This window comes from Bos indicus x Bos taurus, chromosome 16, assembly GCF_003369695.1.
Source record: "Bos indicus x Bos taurus breed Angus x Brahman F1 hybrid chromosome 16, Bos_hybrid_MaternalHap_v2.0, whole genome shotgun sequence".
In the NCBI taxonomy this organism is placed as follows: domain Eukaryota; kingdom Metazoa; phylum Chordata; class Mammalia; order Artiodactyla; family Bovidae; genus Bos; species Bos indicus x Bos taurus.
In genome coordinates this window covers 1,665,997-1,682,003 of record NC_040091.1, presented here as the reverse complement: position 1 = coordinate 1,682,003, position 16,007 = coordinate 1,665,997, and the positions used below count along the sequence as shown (strand labels likewise).

The window sequence follows — 16,007 nt, the reverse complement described above, 5'->3', positions numbered from 1 at the left end:
GCAGGTGCTGCTCCTGGCCTCTCCATGGTCTTCCGGGACGCCACACGACAACCTGCACACACACGGGCCCTGCGCCCGCAGAGCGCTATCTACTGCCCCGATCTCGCGGCCGCTGAGCTAAATTCCACCAGCTCAGCTCTTTTGCAGAAAGGGGGTTGCTTTGCTTGTGCACCATTCTTTCCACAAGGGTGGTCATCTTGCCCGCTGCCCCTCTTCCGGGGTCTTCTCTCACACAGCCGCTCTTCTTTCTCTGTAGGAGTGTTCCCAGGCCCTGCCGTCTCAAGAAACTACAGTGACTCTGCTCTCATCACTGTCCTGACCCCATTTCACAGAAAGCAATCAGCAACCCAAGACCCAGTGGGCCGAGGTGGGAGGGGGCTCCTTCCACTTACAGGAGCCATTTGCGGTCCCGTGGGGAGGCCGTGCAACTCAGAAGGGCATCTCTCCACATGGGGCTGGGCTCAGACTGGCCCTGCGCTAAAGCTGCCGCCAGCACAGGCTGAGGCCCTGCATGGTCGGTCCTGAAATTAGCGACCCGGGTGTTTTTCCTGTTGAGCCTCTTGCTAAGGCCCTGCAAGTCTCCCCTCAACACTGGAGAACAGAACGTGCTTGGCTGCAAACCTGGCCATCATAAATTGCTAGTAACAGACTCTCAATCTGAAAAACAACATCATAGAAGGCCTGGCCCTTCTTTTCTGCTCCTCTCATCCGCACCACAGAGGAGGCAATGGAACCCCACTCCAGTACTCCTGCCTGGAAAATCCCATGGACAGAGGAGCCTGGTAGACTGCAGTCCATGGGGTCGCTGAGGGTCGGACACGACTGAGGGACTTCACTTTCACTTTTCCCTTTCATGCATTGGAGAAGGAAATGGCAACCCACTCCAGTGTTCTTGCCTGGAGAATCCCAGGGACGGGGGAGCCTGGTGGGCTGCCATCTATGGGGTTGCACAGAATCGGACATGACTGAAGCAACTTAGCAGCAGCAGCAGCAGCATCCACACCACTATTTCCGCAAGACCAAGAAGAGAAAGAGATGCCTCCTCTGGCCACAGGGGAGAAAGCTGCTCCCCAGAGGCTCACTTTCACCTGTCTTCAGGCACAAAAGCTGGGGCCGAGGAGTCTGAACAGGAAACGTCCATTTTCCAAGGTCCCTCCTCATCGCTAAGCTCAATTTATCCTCAGATTCATTGAGCACTTGCTAAGTGCCGAACTCTGTGCACCTAACACGAAGGCGCAGAGTCCCACTCACAGGTGGGGGTCACTGGGGACCACCTCCTGTGCTCACCCCGGGGAGGGCGATCGACAGCAGGCTGCCGTGAAGCTGGCTGTCTGTCCCTCCCCGCAAGCGTTCCCTGCCCTCTGCAAAGGGGCTGGGAGAACAGAGCAGGAGTGAGGCTGGACAAGAGCAAAGAGCCAGGGGCGGACATCTTTGAAAAGAGCAACAGTAAGAGGCAAATGTGAATGTGGCTAGGTATACATTATAGAAATCGTGTTCAGTGTACTGGTTATATGCAAATTATATGTAAATATGTACACAGCCCTCAGAAGAATCCAAGTGTCGCCTCTACTTTTTCTGCCTGTCTCTTACTCAAGCTGTTTCCAGGGTTACCTAGGAAGCTACTATCTGACCACCTGGCCAGGGTACTGCAGAGTACTTTCCCAGTCCATCTTCCCGCCTTCCCCTTCGTATCAACGTCTCTCCTTGACCTCACCTCTCCAGGAAGGCTACTTGAGAAACGCTGAGTACAGAGGAGAGAGACAAAACGGAGCATGGCCAAGGTAGCAAATGAAAGGAGGGGAGGAGGATGGTGGCCTCTGCCAAGGCAACTATCCTTCCAGATCTGGGCCCAGGACGGGCTCCCTGCAGCTGTCAAGAGGCCCTCAGACCCCAGGCATTCCCTGATGCCCTTAGCCCTTTCCCATCACCAGTTCCCCCAAACCAGGGGCAGCAGGCCAGGGGCTCCTGCAAACACCCCACCATGGTTCCCACGTGCGTTGCCACGTGGCACACTGGCCCCGTGGACCAGCCTCATCTCTTCAGACCCACAGTCAGTGTCGAACTAAGAGGCCCCACCACCCTGCCTGTACATCTCAGTCTCCCAATGCACAAGCGAGGGATGAGGCACCCTCCGCCCTTCCTAACTGACAAGGTTTCACGAGGCATCCTTGAGATGAGCCACATGGCAGGACCTGTGCGTGGAAGGCACCACCAAGAACAGATGCAGAATTGTGACTAAGTGTCTAACCCCACAACCGGATTTTGAAACTGCAACAAAAATCACCAGGGTAGCTGTCTTCATCCTCATCTGACTCTACTGCTACAGCAACACAGTTTTTCCCAGGAAGGGTACAAGTGGTCCTTCCCGAGTTGCTGATGGGAAAAGCGAGGTTCCTAGCGGTGGCGTGACAGGCCCGAGGACACAGTCTAGAGCAGGCCTTGGTCTCCTCTGGGGTCCACAGGCCTTCAGCGCCCACTGGCCCCACAAGCACTCGCAGAGCAACGGCTAGAGGAACCTGGAGGGCCTGTGGGAGCTGCGGGAAAGGCAGGACGAGGAACCCACTGCTGCCTAGGGGGCAGCACCTGGGCCGGACTATGGGAGGTCAGCACTGCACTCGGTCCAGCAGGCCCAGCTAGCGCCCTGGGAAGGCTGCGGCTGATCCTTCTGGCCCTGGGTGTCAGGCCTGACCCAGAAAGTGGGCAGCCTGACCCGTTACCAGCTGGAAAATCAAGGAAGGAAGTAAACAGAGCACCGTTTCCCCCCTACAGATATAGAAACCTAGGCACAGGAAGGGTGATGGCACTGGCAAGACCAAGCAGAGAGCAGCCCCAACAGCTCCCATGAGGCAAATCCTGGGCAACTGCTGTGTCTCAGCACTTCCTTCCAATGGCTACAATGACTGCCAAAAAGGACAACCCACTGCCTCAGTTTATGGGTAAGGAAAATGCAGCTCAGAGAATTTAGGTAAACGGCCCAACCTCAAGATTCAAAAACCAAAAGCTTCCAGTCCAGAACTTTCTGACTCTAAGACTCCACGGTGTTTTTACCAAACCATCCTGCTTCTCTATAAGTTGAAGAGCATTCCAGAGTGACACTGAGTGGTTCATAAGGTATTGGCGTGGGAGGAGAAAGAAAGATACTGGACCCTGGAGCAGGCTATGGATGAGCTCAAACCCCTTCACCCACGGCCAGGGCCCTCTGGAGCCTGGCCTGGCCTCCAGTGTTGAGGCTCACAGACCCTAATGCAGGTGCGAACAGGCGCCTTCACACCTCAGGGCTGCAGCTCACAGGGTGCCCATGCCTGAAAGGCTTACATTCTTGAGCAGAAAACACCCAGACCTCACTCCAAGCCCAGTTCAAATGTTGCCCCTCCTTGGACTTCCCTGGTGGCACAGTGGCTAAGAATCCACCTGCCAGTGCAGGGAACACAGGTTCGATCCCTGCTTGCGAAGATTCCACATGCCGCGAGGCCACTGGGCCGGTGCAGTGCAGCCACCAAGCTGGAGCTACAGCGCCTGTGCTCTGCTCTGCAGCAAGAGAAGCACCCTCAGCAAGAAGCCCGCGCACCACAGAAAAAAGAGCAGCCTTGCTCGCTGCAGCTAGAGAAAGCCTGCGCAGAGCAACGAAGCCCCAGCGCAGTCAAAACGGAAGAAATTAATGAGTTAAATGAGGCTGCTCCTCCTTTATGAATCACTCCCTAAAGATCCTAGAAGAGCCGATTGCTCCTCCAGGGCATTCCAGAGCCCTTGGACACCCCTGGCCTCTAGTACTTGACTGGACTGCAATTATTCTTTTACCTGTCTGCAGTGGTTCCTGTCACCCTATGTTACAGATGAGGAAACTGAGACTCTGAGAGCTTTTGTTACTTGCCCAAGGCCACACAGGCCGTCTGGCTCCAGAATGCTCCTGTCCGCGAGGGCGCTGCTATTCTTCCTTGCCTCCCCCATCCTTAGTGCAGTGCCTGGCCCCTGGCATTGTCCAGTAAAGGTTTGGTTCATTAAAGATATGGAGGGACGGGGTGTTGCTGCTCCCAGCCACCTCCACTCCGAAGCCCACCTGCAGCCCTGGGGAAGCCCCCAGGATGCCCTACTTGTCACTCCACCTTCCACCACTCCTGACCTTGGCTGCCCTTCTCCTGAAAAGCTCCAGGGCCTTTGCCTCGCTCCTGTCCACTTCTTCCTGCAGTGCCCCAGCCGCTGCAAGGGTCTTTCTGTCTTTCCAACGGGAAACTGAGACTCACAGAGGCCTCACGGACAGTGGATCTATTCAGAGTCACGTGTCTTGCCCCCAGGGTAGCGCCCGATAGGGACTGGTTTTACCTCTGCCTCAAGCGAAAAATTTTAAAAAAGCAAGCCCCAGGATAGGGGAGTCTGGAGGTCAGCAGCGGCCCTCCCCTCAGCCCAGCACCCTCTGGCTGACCTGGCCACTGGTCTGGGGCGGGCCTGCGGGGAGCGGCTGCTCCCCGGGCCAGGGCGGAGGAAACAAGCAGCCTTTGTGTCTGCAGCCTCCTGAGACACCTGTTCCCCCTCCTGCCCGCCTGCGGCCGCCCTCCCTCAGGGCCAGCCAGTGTGCAGCCTTGTTTACCCCTCGGCCCTGGCAGCCAGAGTGGCCTGCTCCCAGCATGGGGCTGGGCGGCCCTGCCAGCACCTGCCCGGCCCTGCCGCCGGCCAAGCACAATCACCCCGCTGTTGACACAGTTGCTGATTTTCGGGAGGGACGGGAGGGCAGAAGCAGCAAAGGCATTTAGCGCCCGCCTGCTAATTTGCAGTTGGCCCGAGCAATCCTGTACCCCATCCCTCGTCCAGCTCCCCCCACTCCTTGACCCCCGGCTGCCTAGGAGAGATTTGGGCTTCCCGTCCCTAGGTCACTTGGGTTTCCCACCACAGGCAGCCCCGCACATCTCATGCATATCAGTGCACTCCAAAACCCACCCTGCCCATGCTGCCACACACAATCCATAGCCAAACAAGGCTGCCAGGAGCCCCCAGCTACCCTGTCTTTGAGCGCTCACCAATTGCCCTCCCCTGCAAAGTCCTTGGATCAAATGCTCCAGGTCCTTGGTGAGGGACAGGATATCTGAAATACCCTTGGAGACCCCAGTGGGGCCCTGGGAGATGTGGGGAGACCTGCCCTTACAACCTTCTCCCTGACTTGCTCTCGACAAGCTGTCTCCTCACCTTCCAGGTCACTATGCTTCCCCTTAAAAGAAAGAAAGAAAGAAAGTGAAGACCCTCGGTCATGTCCAACTCTTTGCGACGCCATGGACTGTAGCCCACCAGGCTTCTCCGTCCATGGGATTATCCAGGCAGGAATACTGGAGTGGGTTGCCATTTCCTTCTTCAGGGGATCTTCCCGACCCAGAGATCGAACCCGGGTCTCCCTTATTGCAGGCAGACGCTTTACCCTCCCCTTGAAAGAAAGAAAGAAAGTGAAGACACTCAGTCGTGTCCAACTCTTTGCAACGCCATGGACTGTAGCCCACCAGGCTCCTCCGTCCATGGGATTATCCAGGCAAGAATACTGGAGTGGGTTGCCATTTCCTTCTTCAGGGGATCTTCCCGACCCAGAGATGGAACCCGGGTCTCCCTCATTGCAGGCAAATGCTTTACCCTCTGAGCCACCAGGGAGCCTTCCCTGACTGCCCAGATCTGGCTGTGGTGCCCTCCTGGATGCTTGGACGCTCTGCAGCCCTCCCCCGGCACCTCCCAACCTTCACTTCATCAGTCAGTACCTAACCTTTACCTTCCTCAAAACTGTGAGGGCCTCACTGGTCTCTCAGCCCGTGTGCAGGGCACAGCTTTGAGGCCGCTGCCCTCCCGCCTGCTGGACGGATGCATGATGGGGCAGCGCCCTTGGGCCAACCCCACCTCCACCCCAGGTTCCCACTTGGACAGTCACCTCTTGGGTTGATAGGGCCTGGTGGCCAGTTGAAAGAGCTTCAGGAACTACCTGTTAACTTGCCACCAGCACATGAATTTAGATGGGTAAATCTGATTAGCCAGTCATCTCCTAAGAGATCAAAGAGCAGGGTCTTGAAGGACAAGGGATGAATGGGTCTGATGATGGGAGAGGGAATGGGGAAGGCAGGGACACAAAGACTCAGCGGGCCAAAGGCCAGGGAAGGCACCTGGGGGAGAGGTTACTGTTGGGGGGGCAGGGACTTTCCCTCTGCCCACTTCCCTGCCGTATCTGAGAGCCTCGACTCAGGACTCGGGAAATTCGCTTCACCCTTTGGTGAACTGTCTGAACAGGATGCTGACCCCACAGGAGGGCGGCAGGAGTCAGACTCTCCAGACCCCTAAAACTGCCGGGTACACACACACCCATGCTCACGTACAGCACTTTCCTCAATTCTGGTTCCCCAAACTCCAAGTCAATCAACACCCAGAGAGAGGAAACAAATATCTAAATATCATCTCCAAATTGCCAGTCTCAAGTTGAGGAGTATGGATCTCAGGGCAGGGAGATCTGGTAGCAGAGAAAGGAGCTTACCTTGTGAAAACCACAGGTGGCTGATGCTCTACATGCATCAGTTCCAAAAGGGCCAGCATGCATAGCTGTGCAGGGTGTGCGCTGCACAACTCCAAGAGCCCCGCTCACCCAGACGTGAGAGTCAGGTTCATCCCTGACTTCCTCAGACACCAAAGAGAAAAATCTCCCCTGCCACCTACCTCTACCCCAAGCAAGATGCCCTTTCTCTGTTCTCTGCCCTGTTTCTTGGCTTGGGGACCTGGGACAGCTGAGCCCTTCACCCCCACTAAGGGGAGAAGCCTTGATCTCCTGGCATCACCAGCCCAAATGAGGGGACCCCACTGAACTCCCCAACCCTAGTCTTCTGGTGGAGAGGTGGGGCTACACTCCCCGCCCCCCCTCCAAAAATGACACAGGAGGAGACTGCGTCCCTGCAGACAGGAGAATGGTGGGTGATCGCCTCCCTGGTAGGCTAGAACTGAGCCCCCAGTGTTGGGGTCGGGGGAGGGGAGGCCTCGCTCTGGCTCCTGAGCACTGGCCCTGCCGGACTCTCTCTCCCCTTGCCTCCCTGACACCGGTCTAATGTCCCCACTGCCTTCCAGGGGCTGTTAGAGGTACTGCCTGGTTCCGCAGGGCTAGCAGACACGGGCTTAACACGCGCTTACACGCTCTTTCACATACCCTCCCTCTCCACCAGCTACGGACAGGGGAGCCAAGCAAGTCAGAGAAATGGCAGGTGCTGGAGGGCCCCTCCCTTTTGCTTTCAGCAGCTCCCCACTCACTCCCCACTGGCCCCAGACCGCCTGGTTGTACCTGGAAACAAGCGTCCTTCCAGCCCCTCCCCACTAGCCTTTTATTCGTGCTTCCTTCCCCACCCCACCCCACCCTACCTTTCAAGGGATGGGCCTGGAACCAGAGCCTCGCAGGAATGGGTGAATGACTTCAGGCTCCTTCCTTGGGCTGGGGTGAGGGTGCTGAAGCAAGGCTGGGTCAGAGCGGCACACCCGGGGTGCACGGGCCAGCCTGTGTGGCCAGGTAGGACTTGATTCTTTTGAGTCAGCAGGAGGGCAGCTTTAGCCAGAGCTCACTCCCTTTCCTGCCTCCTCCCAGGTGCCAGAAGTAGGAGGCCTACGGGCCAGCCACTGGGCAGCCCACCCCAGCCCACAGCCCACCGGGGAGGGGAGGGGAGGGGAGGGGGCTGGGGCGCGCGGGGCGGGGCCTGCTCAGCGGTCATCCCGAAAGGGTATCAGCCCAGTGTTACAGGCCTCTTATACTTCCAACTATTGCTTCTCCTACCATTCTCTTTCAGCAGAATATTCTACTATTGGTCAAGCCTTGATTTCCAGTCTTCCAGAGAAGAAACACGGACCACTTTTTCTGTTTCACCGTCTGGCAATTCTACATATATTTTAAATTCTTTCCGTTCTGATAACACCTATTGTTGTACTACCTTTGGAAACTACAGAAATATAGGAATAAGAAAATATAAGCCACAATTAAAACAGAAGTAAAAAAAAACCAAAAACAAAACAGAAGTCAAGAAAGGATGGAGGTCTGGGGTGGGCTACTCCCAGCTACTGGCGCTTGGCTCGCTGTGCGCTTTGACTCTGACTGGTCACTGACCCTCGTCTTGGCCTTATAAGGAAATCCCCCAACCCTGGCTGCTCCTTCAAAAGGCTGCACCTGGATCCCCAGGGCACCCACCTCATGCCCACTCAGCGCAGGCCCTGAGGCTGGAGTGGGGCACCTTCAGCCCTGCCAAAGAGCAAGCAGGACCGAACCCTGAGGCCCCTGCCCCTCCGTGGGAGAGGACGGGACCAGGCCCTCTGGCTCCCACCCCTTCCTGTTGCACAGACGGCACATTCCATTCCGAGTCAAGCGAGGGGCGGGCCTAGCAGAGGTGAGGCCGGGGAGATCAGTCTGGCCTCCTCTGGGGTGGGGCCCCCAGAGAGCTCCAGGTCTGGCAGGGATTACAGACCCAAGCCACCAGAGAAGGGAGCCTGAGTGGGCGTGCCCTATCTGTGGCTCCTTTGCGTTCCCCTCTCTTCAAGCCAAAGCACTGACACTCTACCTCTGACATGTCCCCAGAAGACACAGAGGGACAAGACGGGGAGTAACGCTAAACCATCCCCCCTCAACCAGGCCGCGATCGCCTGGGCTGCTCATGTATGGGGCTTCATGCCAAGGCCATTTAAATGCTAAGGCCACTGATGATGGGACAGGAGTCTGCTGCGTGTGTCAAGAGAACTGAATTAAGATTTGATGGCATGTGTCAGGCTTCCCAGAGGGACCAAGTGGGCCTAGGCAGTGATGCTATTTAAGAAAAAAACCTGGCAGCTAGAGATACTGTCTTCACTTCTTCCTCTCCTCTATGGCCCCAACATCCCTCCCCCATAAAAATACTCCTGGCTGGTATCGTCAGCCTTTGGATGAGATCCCAGCCCCTGCTGCTCCTCTAGCTGGTCCTCCTGTGCGCACCTGAGATGCTGGGCCCCACACGGCATATCCTGGGCTGTGCCCAGGCCTTGGATTCACCCCCTGATGACCCTGGGAGCAGGCAGGGGATACTCTGGCCACTTCACTCTGGACAGAGATGTGTTCCTAGGGGAACCACAAGGGCCTTCACCATCACGAGGCCTGAGCAGGGTCAGTCTCAGGGCTCTCTGGCTAGGCCCGTGGATGCAACAGGTCCTAGAGCTGAACCGAATGTCCCATCCACCCCATTCTACCCCTCTTAGGAGGGAACTACCATATCACTGCTGCTTAGAGGAAGTATTTGAATTTTTAGAAGGAAGAGTCACTCTTGATCAGAGAGGCTGGCAGAGGTAAACGTGGTGCTACTCAGCTGGTTTGTAACAAATCTCCTGTAACAAATCTCATCCCAAGGAGCTGGAAGGCAGGCCAAGGAAAGGGCAGTCAAAACAGGGGTAGCCCAGGGCATGCTTTCCTGCTGGGGAGTGGGGAGACAGGCCGATGACAGGGTATGTGAAAGCGATCTTCCATGTGTCCTGGCCCCCTGAGTGGTGACAAGCACCGTGACAGCCTTCCTGGCTCACATACCTGAGTTCCAGGAAGAGAGGACTAGCCGAGGGTGAGGATCGCAGCGAGTTCAGGCAGGAGTGAGCCCTCTTAAGCAAACACAGAACACAAAAATAATTCCCATTCAAAGCACAATTTACTGTGGGCCTGGCCAGGCCTTCCCAGCACAGAGCCCTTTTCAAACACTCAGCTTCACCCCTGAGTAAGGCTGGGGAAGGGGGCGTGTGGGCACAGTTACATTTGAATTCCCCTTTTTCCAGTTGCCTCAGCTTCCTAGTGAGGGAGCTGCCCAATAAGGGCCAGACTCAAAGCAGCCCCAGAAAGCAGAAAACCCACACAGAATCAGGTGTTAACCCTCAAGGACGGGACACCTAGATGCTCTGGAGGAGCAGGCCTTGCTCAAACGAATACTTGTCTGACAACAGCAAACCCAGACCCTTACCATTCATGGACCACCTACAGACTCAAACAGACGTGAGCCTCCCAAACTCTAACAGGGAAGTATTGCTGTCATCCCATTTCATAGATGGGGAAATGGAGGTTCAGAGACGTTATGTGATGAACAGCTCTCCTGGCTCTAAATTCTTCTTACCGTATATATCATGTTGCCCTGAGGCTGCTAAGTAATACAATAGCAAAATGTTCAAATGTTCAGGATGGGGCCCTCCCTACTAGGAGGAAAGATGAGAATAAGGATGTAGATGAAACCCAAGATATTTCCAAAGCCAAGGCAGCACTGGAAATTGTCAGCATTACGGATCCCAGCATTCCTGATTACCAAATCTGAGCTGGAGGTGGAATGCCCTCTCAAAGCAAGAGCAGAGCATTGTGTTAGGCAATGGTGTGCTAATGAGACTCACTGGCTCTACCTCCAGAATGACCCCCACCAGGCCGCCTTATCCAAGTCACCTCGACTCAGAAACAGTCTGCTAGCCAGCCTCTCTTCTTCAGTTCCTGCTCCTCTTCAAACTACTCTTTACTTAGTAACCGAAGTGATACCTTTTTTCCACATTTCCCCCCACTTGTAAAAGTAATTTGTGACCATTGTAGAAGGCTGGAAAAATTAACAGAAGATAAAGGAGAAAATACAATTCACCCATATGTCTGGTGTCCAGAATTAACCTCTGCAAACATTAAGGTAGTCATCTAGTCTTCTACGTATGTGTGTGATGTACATACCATTATCTTTAAAAATTTGTACTAAAATATACAGTTTTAGATTTTTTTTTTATTATATACCTCTTCCAGGCTTACGCTATACTTTTTTAACTATGCTCTCTGGTTTTGAGTATTTTTTTGGCATAGTGGACACATACAGATGGTACTATTGATACACTCAGAAAGGACAAAAGAGTCTACAGAGAAAACACCATCTTTCCTTCATCCCACCCCTCAGCCACCATTTCCCTCTCCTGGGGCAACTCTGACTACCAAGTAACCTTTTTTTATGTTCCAAATAATCTTTTAAAATCATAAATCAGAATGTCACTCCTCTCCTGAAAACGCTTCAATGGCTTCAATGATGAGACCATTTCAGACCTGGTCCTGAAATGCAGGCTCCGCACCAGGCCCCGGGTGACCAGCCCCGGCCCGCCTGGCTTCTCTGGGCCCCGGGTGACCAGCCCCGGCCCTCCTGGCTTCTCTGGGCTCCCTCTCCAGCTGCACTGCTGCTGCAAACCCTGTTCTGGCTGCAGGGGTCTTTCTGTTGCTGCTCCCTCTGCCTGAGTCCCCTTCCTTCAGGTCTTTGTGCAGCGAGCTCCTTCTCATCCTTTAGGCCTGGACGGAGCGAGTCTTTCCCCAGGTCAGCTTTTACTGGCCTCCCCACCCAGGACCTCTGCTGACAGTCCCCACACATACACTGTCTATCACACCACCGTGTTGTATTTCTGAACATCACACAGGATCTAATACTGCTTTGGCTACTTATTTCAAGAGATTTATTGCCTCCCTCCAGAAAGAAGGCTCTCAGAAGGCAGGCACACTACCTGTCTTGTTCAACCCTGAAGCCCTGATGCCTAGCACAGGCCTGGCATACAATAGGAACTCAACACATTTCTTTTAAAGGGATGAATGAGGAGACTAAAATGCTGGTTCTCATCATTGAGAGCCCACTTGCAGGATCTCCAAGGACCAACTTCCTGGCCATCTTCTCCCAGGACTGGGGAGGGGGTTAGGGGGTCAGAGAAAGAAGAGAGAGGAACCTATTGTCCAAGGTAGGGTGGGTGGGCAGCAGCTGCCTTCCTCTTCCTGTTGCCCAGCTCCCCCTTACTTGTGCGGTGCATTTGCAGGGTCCAGAATCAGACAAGGAGCTTATGACAAACCCAGATTCCTAGTAACCACTCCAACTGCAAGTGGAAAATTGAAGGTGGAATCTTTGCCCCTTATTTATCCCAAATCCTACATCCAGTCTGCCCAGGCAGCTGGGATATTCCAAGTTCCCAAGTGAGCCCCAGCAGCAGGCAACACAGATGGCACCTTGGGAGCAGAGCTCCCCCAGGAACAGCCTCAGCCCATCCCACTTGACTCTTCCCTGGGGCCTCAGACACCTGGGCTCCGCTCTCCAGAAATTCACCCGGCCCCAGAGACAGATATGGGCATCCAATCCTGAGCCAGGAGCCCAGGCCAGAGCACTCTTGGGGATGCTCCCTTCCTGGGGCCTGATTTCCACTGAGAGAACACTGCCTCGAGCCAAGATTGATTTTTAAGAATGAGGAAAAGGAGGGAATAAAATGCCTTTCACAAAAATTGTGAAGGGATGGAGGAGGGGAAGAAGAGAGGAAGGAGAAAAAGAAAGAAAAAAGCAAAAAGACTTCACAAGATACAAGGAGTGTTGTTGTTCAATCACTATGTTGTGTCTGACTCTTTGTGACTCCATGGACTGTGGCCCTTCAGGCTCCTCTGTCATGGGATTTCCCAGGCAAGAATACTGGAGTGGGTTGCCATTTCCTTCTCCAGGGGATCTTTCCAGGGACTGATCCTGCATCTCCTGCACTGGCAGGCAACTTCTTTATCAACCAGCCGCTAGGGAAGCTCACACAAGGAGTAGGGAGGTGCTAAAATCAGAAAAGGGTGGGAAGAAGTGTGAGGTTTTTTCCTTCCCAGAAATGGACAATAATTATAATTGATTAAATGAGCACAATCAGTCCGCCGCTGCTGCCGCCGCTGTCGCTCCAGTCGTGTCCGACTCTGTGCGACCCCATAGATGGCAGTCCACCAGGCTCCCTCGTCCCTGGGATTCTCCAGGCAAGAACACTGGAGTGGGTTGCCATTTCCTTCTCCAATGCATGAAAGTGAAAAGTGAAAGTGAAGTCGCTCGGTCATGTCCAACCCTCAGCGACCCCATGGACTGCAGCCTACCAGGCTCCTCCATCCATGGGATTTTCCAGGCAGGAGTACTGGAGTGGGGTGACATTGCCTTCTCCATGTACAAAGTCAGTTGAGTAATAATGGCAATAATAATAAGTCACATTTCTCCAGCACTTACCATGTGCCAGGTACTATTGTATGAGCTTCACTAAGACAGCCCCAAGAAGTAGGTACTGTCCATATTAAACCTATTTTACAAATGAGCAAACAGATACAGGTTAAACTTCTCAAGATCATGTCTCCAGTAGCAGTATCTGGGATCCAAGTCTATAGCCCTGTCTCTTAATCACTAAGCTAGGCTTTCAATGCTCCAACTACCCTCTTGGAGTTCATACCTTCCAAACCTGTATCCTTTTACCTGATCATTAGACCCCAGTTTCAAAGATGTGTGCATAACTGCCCATTTTGCATGGGGGGGAAATCTGGAAACGTTAAGGGACTTGACCAAGCACACGCTGTCCATAGGTGGGGAATTATACCCCAGCATCTCCAGCCCCACTTCCCAAGGGAGCACAGTAGAAAGCAGGGTCTCTGGAAACTCCGCCCAGAGCACCAGCATCTTCTCTGGCTGTCTTTCGCCAGATCCTTTCACCAGCGCCAAGGCTCCCTGCCCGGAAATTCCCACAGAGTCAAAGCAAACTTCCCAGGAAAACTCTTGGGCTTCCTCCTAGCTCCTGTCACGGAGGAGGCTGCCAAGAGCGCCGTTGGAGTCCTTGCAGCTGCCGTCGGCCCTCCAGGGCGGGAAGCCGCGGCTTGTGCGCTCGGGGTCCTCCCAGAAAGGTCTAGGGCTGAAGTTCAAAATTCACTTCCCGCCCTGGGCCCGCTCTCGGCTCTGACCTGGACTCTCCGGCAACCCCCACGTGTCTTGCCCTCCCCAGCTCCGGTTAAGTAATGGGGCACCTCCAGCCCGAAGACCAGGCGGGCAGATGGGAGAGTCCCGCGGGCGATCCCCGCGCGTCTGGGGACTCGAGCAGCCGGCGCGCACACGTGCGTGTGTGAGTGTGTGTGCATGTGTGTGACTCGAAGCAGCCGGCGCGCACACGTGTGTGTGTGTGTGTGTGTTTACGTACAGAACGCGCGGGGTGGGAAAACAATGGCGAGCCGCTGGGAACAGAGCGTCTAGACCCCCTTCCCACCCGCCGCCCCCAGGCACGATTTGCTTTTGCAGAGAAATGGGGATGAAAAGATTCTCCTTCCACATGCAGAGGCGGGAGGTTGGGGGTGGTAAGAAGGCTAGGGTGGGAGGGGAAAGGGGGGTGAAACTGGAGCAGCCGGAGCAGAAAACAAACAGGATGCAGAGCCCAGCTGGTCCGCTGGGAAACAAACCTGGACGGGTGAGAGAGGCCTGCGTGGCCGGCCCCCCGCACCCAACATAAGCAGGACAGGGGCAGATCTGCGCTGCGGGGCGGGCACCGGAGCCCCAAGCCGGGCGCTCACTGGTAGCCCCGGCTTCTCGCTAGGAAATCCTCGAACTGGACGTACAAGTGAGAAAAACCCAGTGCCCCTGAGCAGTGAGTGAGAAGCCGGGGGTGGGGGGGCACCCCAAGCCCGGCTCGTGTGGTGCGCACAGACAGACACACAGCCACCCACGGCCTTTCCAGGCTTCCAGCCCTCTCCACACCAGCCCAAGTCTGTCCGCGGGTATCCGCCAGTGCCCGCGTAGTGCGGGGTAGGTGGGGACCCGTTCCTTTGTGAAAAACTTTGCCGAGGATGGAAACTCGCAGAGAAAAGACCCAGCGTGTGCTCAGAAACGTCGGGTCGCGAGTGTCAAAACTTCGGAGGGCGGGCGAGAGAGACGCGACGGCGCGCTCCGGGCACGGAGGGGCGCACTTACGACTCAGCCGGGCGCCGGGCTCGCGGCTCGGCGCTCCCGCTCCTCCTCCGTCCGGGTCCTCGAGGCCGGCAGCCCGGGCTTCCAGTTCACATGCCCCCGCGGCGCGGCGGCCGGGAGCGCCGGGCCGGGGCGGCCGCGCTGGGAGGAGGCACGCCCCCCGCCGTCGGCCGGGCAGTCGGCCGGGACTCGCGGCCACCCCGGGTCCGCGCCCTGCCGCGCGCCGCCGTTGCGGGCGGAGAGCTCGGTTCCGGCCGGGCGGCGCCCTCGGCCGGGCCAGGCCGCTCCCTGCACTCTGCCCTCTGGCCCCGGCGCGCGGCCGGCTCCCGGCCTTCCGCGGTCCTGCGCTCGGACTCGCGGGCTTCGGCGCCGGCCCGCCCGGCTCTCCCGCTCCGCGATCCTCGCCTCGGCTCGGTCCCCAGTCACGGCTTCGGAGGCTGGTCGCGGCGCCCCAGGCTCAGACCCGGGCTCACCGCTCGCGGGCCGGGCTTCCAAGACCCGCACTTAACACAGTTCAGTTCCAAGCCGGGACTGGGAGCGGGGCGCTCGCTGCCGGTTGCTTGCTGCTGCGAGCCGACTCCACAGCCTCAGAGGAGAAAGAGGGAGGGAGACCGAGAGCGGGCTGGGGTTGGAGGAGGAGGAAGGGTGGGGAGATGGAGGAGGAGGGAGGGACAGAGAGTTCCCTCCTCCTCCCTGCGGCCAGGTCCCTCCAGGCAGCAACAGCTGGAAACCTCTGCTGCCCAGGGAAGAGCGAGGGTTCCTGGGCGGCGCACGCGGGTGGAGGTGGGTGAAGGGATGGAGAGAATGGAAGAAAGAGGTGGATTCCTCTCATTCTCACTGCCCAGGTATGAGGTCATTCCAGGGGATCTTCGCTCCTTAGAGCAAGACCCAAGAAGTTGTCGATCCAACTCCCAGCCTTCCAACCCCTCCAGACAGATAATCTGGACTTCAAAACCCTGTTTCAGAACCTCCCTTAGGAATATGATCCCACCTGCAGCTGGACGGCTTCCTAATGTGGCAGACCACTCCCCAGCCCTGTCATTTTGCACTCTCTCAAGTCCTTTTATTTTTTCCCTGACCTGTTTGATATTGTGGGGGAGGGGAGGATGGATTAATTTGAATCAGTGTACTTATTAAATGCCTGTGCCTGACCCAACTGAGTGCAAGGGACACCAGGATGAATGAGAAAGTGCCCTGTCCTTTCTGGAGGAGACAGAGGAGTGAGCATATGGTTACAGTGCTGTGGAAAGGTGCTCAGCCAGGCACGTGGAGCACGGGGCCACCGAGAGTGCTAGGGCC

The 16,007-nt window shown here is 56.0% G+C and overlaps 1 protein-coding gene across 3 annotated transcripts in view; it reads right to left on the bottom strand.

The window, feature by feature from the left end:
- Positions 1-14,797, bottom strand: part of SOX13 (SRY-box 13) — a 46,106-nt gene extending 31,309 nt beyond the window's left edge. For 2 of the 3 annotated variants that reach the window (XM_027564192.1, XM_027564193.1), the window contains exon 1: positions 14,712-14,795. The gene's annotated coding sequence lies outside the window, so the exon portion shown is untranslated. Of the gene's footprint in view, positions 1-14,711 lie in introns of all 3 variants that reach the window. The other variant, XM_027564194.1, reaches the window with a different exon arrangement.
- Between the last annotated feature and the right edge of the window lie 1,210 nt (positions 14,798-16,007).